Genomic DNA, 7,270 nt, shown 5'->3' with positions numbered 1-7,270 from the left:
GAAACATGAGAAAATTAAGGTGACCTCTGAGGTCTTCTAAACCTGTCATTTCTTTGGGACTTTTACATATCTTGTTAAATTTTTTAAGGGTTTTAATATGGTAATTCAAGGATGGTCAGCATGCTGTTTTCTGTTTTTATCTAGAAACGTCAAGGTTAAAATAATACTACCTAGGTCACTAAGTCTTCTGCACTGGAATTATAGGAATACATTTTTATATAGTTTGATTTGGGCCAGCAATTTTTTAGAGAGACAAACTGTTCAGAGCAGATGAGCCATCACTCCAATCAGGGCATCTGTCTTTTGGAAGGCAGGGGTCTTGTATAGCCATCAAAGGGGCCTCTTTGCTAGACTCTCAACACAGCTAGCGGATGCCCTTAAAGAGGAGACTATAAGGACCCAGAGGTAAGTGTAGATGAAAGGTGGCCAATGAAGTACCTTAAATGTCTATATGTGGGAGCTGGAGAGGAAGGGGGTGGTCAGTCTCTTCTGCAAGTTTTAATTATGGATTTGCAATTAAAAAGGATGTGAGCTAGTCTGCTAACATGAAAGAGCAGGAAGAGGGGAGACAGTGATTCTGGAGCCTGAGACATGGAAGAGAGGGGACTGACAGGAGCTACATCCTCAGTACTGGGGCCACTGCTGCCAGAATCAGAGCAGGCAGGGGAGGGCGAGCGAGAGAAGACACACCCCTGGCCTCTCTTCTGCCTTCCAGTCTCTGTACTGGTGCCTCCTATTGGCCAAACCAAGCTGCAGCCAGACATGACTCTGAGTTTAGGCATTTGCAGACCTCAGCCTCCAGGAGCACAGAGGAAGACGGGGAATGTGGACAATGGATACAGAGAGGCACAGGGAGAATAAACAGCACAGACCCCATGTTCTGTAACCTGACTGCAGAGATCTTGGGCTTCTCATAAAATTTCCCACCCGTGTGAACATTGGAAGCCACATTTATGCACTGCGCTGAGCTGGGACCAAATGATATAGGGCATATTGTGTGACAGAGGAGTCATTAGACTTGAGTTGGTTCAATTCAAGATATCTTTCGAGTTGGAGTGGTTTTGAGTGTTGTCACAAGCAGATGGTTGGGTGAAGACATGGGAGCTTTAATTATTACCTCAAACTGAGTGTGCCCCCAACTGGTCTCATTCCTCCTCACCAGCCCCAATTCATTCTTCCTTCTGTATTCAGGGTCTCAAGGGGATGTGGGGAGTCACTTTTTAGATGTCAAAATAACTAGGAAATGCTACTGGAGCTTAGGGGATTGGGCCAAAGATGTTAACAATTTTAAATGCACAAGGGAATCCCACACATAAAGAATCTTCCTGTCCAAGATGCCACTAGCACGTTTATTAAGAAGCACTATATGATATATGGCAGAAACCATCACAATACTGTAAAGTAATTATCCTCCAATTAAAAAAAAAGAAAGAAATGCTATACGAATGTCATCATTGGATATTCAATTGCCTGAGAAAGAAACCTGAAAGTCTTCCAAGATCCCTTATCCTCTCTTCTGCCCTCACCCAGCTAAGCTGCCACTGAGTTTTATTAATTATACCTCCTAAAGACTTCTCAAATCGACATCCTTCTCTTCATTCCCTCTGTCCTATATTGGCCCCCACAGTCTTCCTCTTAGGCTGCCAGCTGCTTCTGCACAGAAGATGCCACTAAATGGATTTTAACTCCCTCAACTGTTTTCTCTTCCTTAGTCAGAGTGAGCACTTTAAAATGCATGTCTGATCAGGCTCAGTTCAGTTCAGTTCAATCACTCAGTCGTGTCCAATTCTTTGCGACCCCATGAATCGCAGCATGCCAGGCCTCCCTCTCCATCACCAACTCCGGGAGTTCACTCAGACACACGTCCATCAAGTCGGTGATGCCATCCAGCCATCTCATCCTCTGTCGTCCCCTTCTCCTCCTGCCCCCAATCCCTCCCAGCATCAGAGTCTTTTCCAATGAGTCAACTCTTCGCATGAGGTGGCCAAAGTACTGAAGTTTCAGCTTTAGCATCATTCCTTCCAAAGAAATCCCAGGGCTGATGTCCTTCAGAATGGACTGGTTGGATCTCCTTGCAGTCCAAGGGACTCTCAAGAGTCTTCTCCAACACCACAGTTCAAAAGCATCAATTCTTCGGCACTCAGCCTTCTTCACAGTCCAACTCTCACATCCATACATGACCACTGGAAAAACCATAGCCTTGACTAGACAGACCTTTGTTGGCAAAGTAATGTCTCTGCTTTTGCATATGCTACTCCTGTTTTTAAACCCTCATTTGCTCCCCGCCATCTTCAGGGTGAAAATCAAACACAGATCACCTTGCCTCACCTTCTGGCCTCATCGTCTACCATTCTGCCATGACAACATTTGTCCCAGCTTTTTTGAACCATCGTTGATAACTTCTGACCATTTTTTTTTAATGGATTTTATTGAAGTATAGTTGATTTACAGTGTTGTCTTAGTTCCTGGTGTACAGCAAAGTGATTCAGTTATACATACACATAGCAGTTTGCATCTGCTAATCTCAAACTCCCAATCCATTCCTCCTCCAACCCTCCCTTTTGGTAACCACAAATCAGTTCTCTACATCTGCGAGTCTGTTCCTGTTTTGTGAATAAGTTCATGTATTTCATATTTTAGCGATATCATATGGTATTTTTCTTTCTCTTTCTTATTTACTTCACTTAGTATGATCATCTGTAGGTTCATCCATGTTCTGGCAAATGGCATTATTTCATTCTTTTTAAGGGCTGAGTAATATTCCAATGCATATACATACCACCTCTTCTGTCATATTCATTCATCAGTTAACAGACATCTAGGTTGCTTCCATGTCTTGACTATTGTAAATAGTGCTGCTGTGAACATTAAGGTACATGTATCTTTTCAAATAATAGTTCTGTCTGGATACTGCCCAGGAGTGGTATTGCTGGATCAAATAGTAATTATATTTATAGTTTTTGAGGAATCTGCATACCAGTTTTCCATACTGGCTGCACCAATTTATATTCCCATCAACAGTGGAGGAGGATTCCCTTTTCTCTATACCCTCTCCAGCATTTGTTATTTGTCAATTTTTAAATGACTGCCATTCTGACTGGTGTGAGGTGATACCTCATCATTTTGATTTGCATTTCTCTAATAAATAGTGATGCTGGGCATATTTTTATGTGCCTGTTGGCCATCTGTGTGCTTCTGACTGTTTTTGAATTTGTATATTCTGTTCTCTATGCCAGAAGTATGCCTCTTTCCTTTCCTTGAATGGTTGATTCATAATTCTGGACCTAGCCAAAGGGCAATTTCCTCTGGGAAGACTTCCTTGGCTGCCGATCCCACCAACAGCTGGACTGGCCCTTCATTACACCTCCATGCCACTGGAATCACATAATTCCATCACATCATGCCAATACTGCTATGCTTCATGCCCTCCATCCCCTATAGACTGCTTACATGCAGGCATAGTGCCTTTCATTTTCTTTATCTTCGTGTCCTGCACAATCCTTGATCCACAGTCACTCAGTCAATGCTTTTTGCATCTGCAGAAACTAGCCAAGGCCACATGGCCCACACGTGACCAAACTGATCTCCATCAGACCTTCAGCCTCCAGCACACTCCCCTCTCACTCATGGAACTTAGAAAGTAGGACGTCAGTTACTGGGCTGATGCATTAATTCTGCAATAATGGAATATTCGTGAAGCTGGAAAAATAGAGAGTAGAGTTCACTGAGCTTTCAAAAAGCTCTATTGAGCACTTACTGTGTCCAGGAACAGAGAAAAGAAATACTTTGATGGAAGGTGCAAGAGATCGAAAGGTTGGATTTTTCACAGCTGTGGCAGATGGAGTATCACCAGGGAATCCTAGAGTCAAATGGGGTCACTTTAAGACCAAATGCTCAGTTGGGAAGTGGCCTGACCTCAGGAATTTAGTAAGTTGAGTAAGGTTAGACTGTTAGACACCACCAGAAATAGCCCCAGGACTCCTGCACAGCCAGCGTACCCTTCTCCTTCTTCTGTCACTCTGTAGGGAACGGAGACAAGCTGCCAAAGGAAAAATGTCTAGAAGACAGAGCCAAGTTTCCTCCCACCTCGGTCATCTGCCAGAAAAAAAAAGCTGGCGTTCCAGGAGGAAATCTTGTATTAGAACTCATTGTTTATCAACAGGACCACCTGGCACATCTTCAGCTACTGGTTTCTGTTAAAAGTGGGAAATGGAGCAAGATAAATAGCAGCTTGTCATTTCAAACACCTGAATGGGAAGGGGAGGGGGGGGAAGTCAGCAAGATAGGGGCCAAGAGGTCATCAAAAAAACCAAGACCCAGAGTCTTGATAGCCCCTGAGTTGTGGAAACCGCATCCTCCAGTCCATGGCCCTGTGGGACTCTTTCAAGGGGAAACAGGCAGGAAGCAGGAGCCCATAAGCCAAGATTCAGGGAATACTCTGATCTGCAAACACCAGGAGGCCTTCCTGCCTCTGCCTGCATGGCCACAAGTGACCTTACCGTCTTAAAAAGCCATCTCAGGGTTTTGACAGGTGCCAGAAAAGAGTAGGATAATGACAATCCAGTTAGAGCATGAAGCCCAGTCCTGGTAATGAACTGGACTTGGAGATAGGGAGGGATGGTTTTGGAGACAGCGACCAACATGTGGAAATATACAAATCAAGAGTTAATGAGAGCCAGCCAGATCCGCAAAATCTACCCCTGTTTTAACATGCATTTTGATTTCCTCACTCAAGTTTTACTAGGACAATGGGACACACAATAAAATGGATTTCAGTGGACAAAATAAACTTTCAGTTACTGAATATGTTGCTTTTGGAAAGTTTGTGTTTATAGGATTTTTTTTCTAAAAAAATAATGATCTCAGGTCAGTTTGGTTACTCAAATCTGGACAAAGAGCAAGGTATTTCAACTTTTGTGCAAGATAAAGTTAGGGAAAACAGTGCTCTTTACTAAAACTTTAAAGTCATTAACATTAAAAACCTTTCAAAATTAATTTATGCCTTCTCATTTGTTTTGGAAGATCCAGAGATTGGAACTCACATCTGATGCTGGGGTTTAGCTTAGCCTGGCCATTGGAATCCACTACTACAGGTTTCTCTCTGTGCTTCCCTCTCAAAATAGGTTCAACTCCCAAGAGTCCTAAGCTGATCACCGTAAAGCCTTTTCTTAAGGTCTGAGAAAAGAAAACACTCTTAATAGAAAATTAAAAGAGGGAGGTTAGTTATTAGTTAAATGAATGCTGAGCTGTATCTTTAAACATCGTGGGGGAAAATGAGGGCCCAGCACTGTGGGACAGGGTTTCACGGTGGTGTCAGTAAGTCGCAAGAAAACCCATAGAGTCTTAAGCATTCTTAAGCGGAAGCTCAATTAAAAAGACAACCTTTGGAACAGGCTATGTGGAAGGCCAAGAGATTTGGATTCTGCCAGTGCAGGAAGGAAGGGATTCCAAAGATAAAGGGCATCCATCGCAAACATCTTGTTACCAAGTCCCAGGAGCTCTCCATCAGGAAATGAATAGCCATGTGCTGCTTCACAGAGACAGAGACAGAGGAGAGAGAAGGAATGTCTGTAAGATAACCATTAGCATGAGCCTCTAGAATCCAGGTGTTTTGGTTTCCAAAATCTTCAGGGAAACTCTACGTCCCTTAGATGCTAAATGCATTAAAAGGCTGAGAACCTAACGTTTCCACTGCCCTTTGTATTACAATCTTTCCCTCCACCTTTCTATTTAAAACTAAACTTGGTTTCATTCTTTGGTCCAGACTCTGCCATGGTGACTGTTCCTGATGTGCAAGTAAGAAAATTTAATTGCTGGGGAAATGCAGATTTTAGGTTAAAAGTCATAAAGTTGTCTGTTTCTTGGCATTAATGAATCTATTTGAGCAGGGTTGGTAATATGGGTTGAGGAATGCCTGATGGTTAGTATGACTAAATTCTGGCTCTCACATGTGACCTTCACCCTGATGTCAGACAGGGAGTCAGACTGACTCATGTGTCTAGATCTGTGTTAAGAGCAGCTGGGTGTAGTACTGGGGAGGTGAAAGTGTGGATAGGGGAATGACACTGTTTACTCAGACCACATAATGAGACCGCAGCAATGGTGATGGTGAAGGCTTCATTTGAAAATAGGAGGTTTATGTCTGAGACAAAGCACAGTGGGAATAGAGCTACAAGTCTCTCCTGTACAGCCTGCCGGACACAGGTGCCTGCTCTGGGGTCTGCCTCCTGGGTTTGAATCCCATGTATTAGCTGTGTGGCCCTGGCAAGTTACTTGGCCATTTTTGTCTTGGTTCTTAACAACTGCAAAGTGGAAAGAAATTAGAGTCTACCTTTTAGGGTTAATTTAGGATTAACCGAGTTCAAGCATGCAAGTGAGTATTGTTCATACTCAGCGTGAAGGTCATCAACAGATAGCCAGAGCTTTACCATAAACACCTAACATTACACATTCCCTAGGCTGAATCATCACACCTGTTTCTAAGGTAGCTGTTGTGCCACTTTCCAGCTGTGTGACCTTAGGCAAGTTACTTGACCTTTCTGTGTTAGACTTGTTCTTCTGTAAAATTTGATAGGATTGTTATGAGGGTTAAATGAGTTAATATTTGTGAAATGCTTAGAACAGTATGCACTGGACACATTAAATAAACAAGACTGTGCTTGAAACATCTAAGAGTTGAATATGTGTTAGCTATAACTTTAAACATGTTCACCTTCAAGGAGAACTTGATTCTGTTCTGAGCTCTTAACTAGAATAAGAACTCATGAAGTCAGCTAGGGAGCAACAGCAAGAGAAAGTGCCCATGAGTGCATGCTGGAGAGAGGGTGCAGAGAATGAGAAAATATCTCTTTGAAGATTATCCACTACTCTGCATAATAATCCCCTTCTCAGTGTGGTAGAAGAATAAAATTTAGGCCCAAGGCAATATCAATTAATATTACTTATAGCCATGTCTTCATCATGATTAAACAATTAATTTTTCTAGCACCATTGTAAAGAATCAGGGACTCACAGTGTAGAATTACTGGACCTTTGACTATGATGGTGGCGTTTCTGTAATGCTTCATCTTCTTTGATCCTTAAAATGTTTCCCTTTTTATTTGGTTTTAATGGAGTTCCTGCTGCTGATCAGGAAGCATTTAATGTGAAGTTGCCTCGAACAAAATTGAGTCACTGAAGCATATCTTCTGAAATACAAAGTTAATTTTTTAAAAGATGAAGAAACCATTGGCCTAGACCAAAAGTAGAATGGCAGTAGACATCGCCCTCT

This window comes from Bubalus kerabau, chromosome 7, assembly GCF_029407905.1.
Source record: "Bubalus kerabau isolate K-KA32 ecotype Philippines breed swamp buffalo chromosome 7, PCC_UOA_SB_1v2, whole genome shotgun sequence".
Lineage (NCBI taxonomy): Eukaryota > Metazoa > Chordata > Mammalia > Artiodactyla > Bovidae > Bubalus > Bubalus kerabau.
This window is presented reverse-complemented; position numbering follows the sequence as displayed.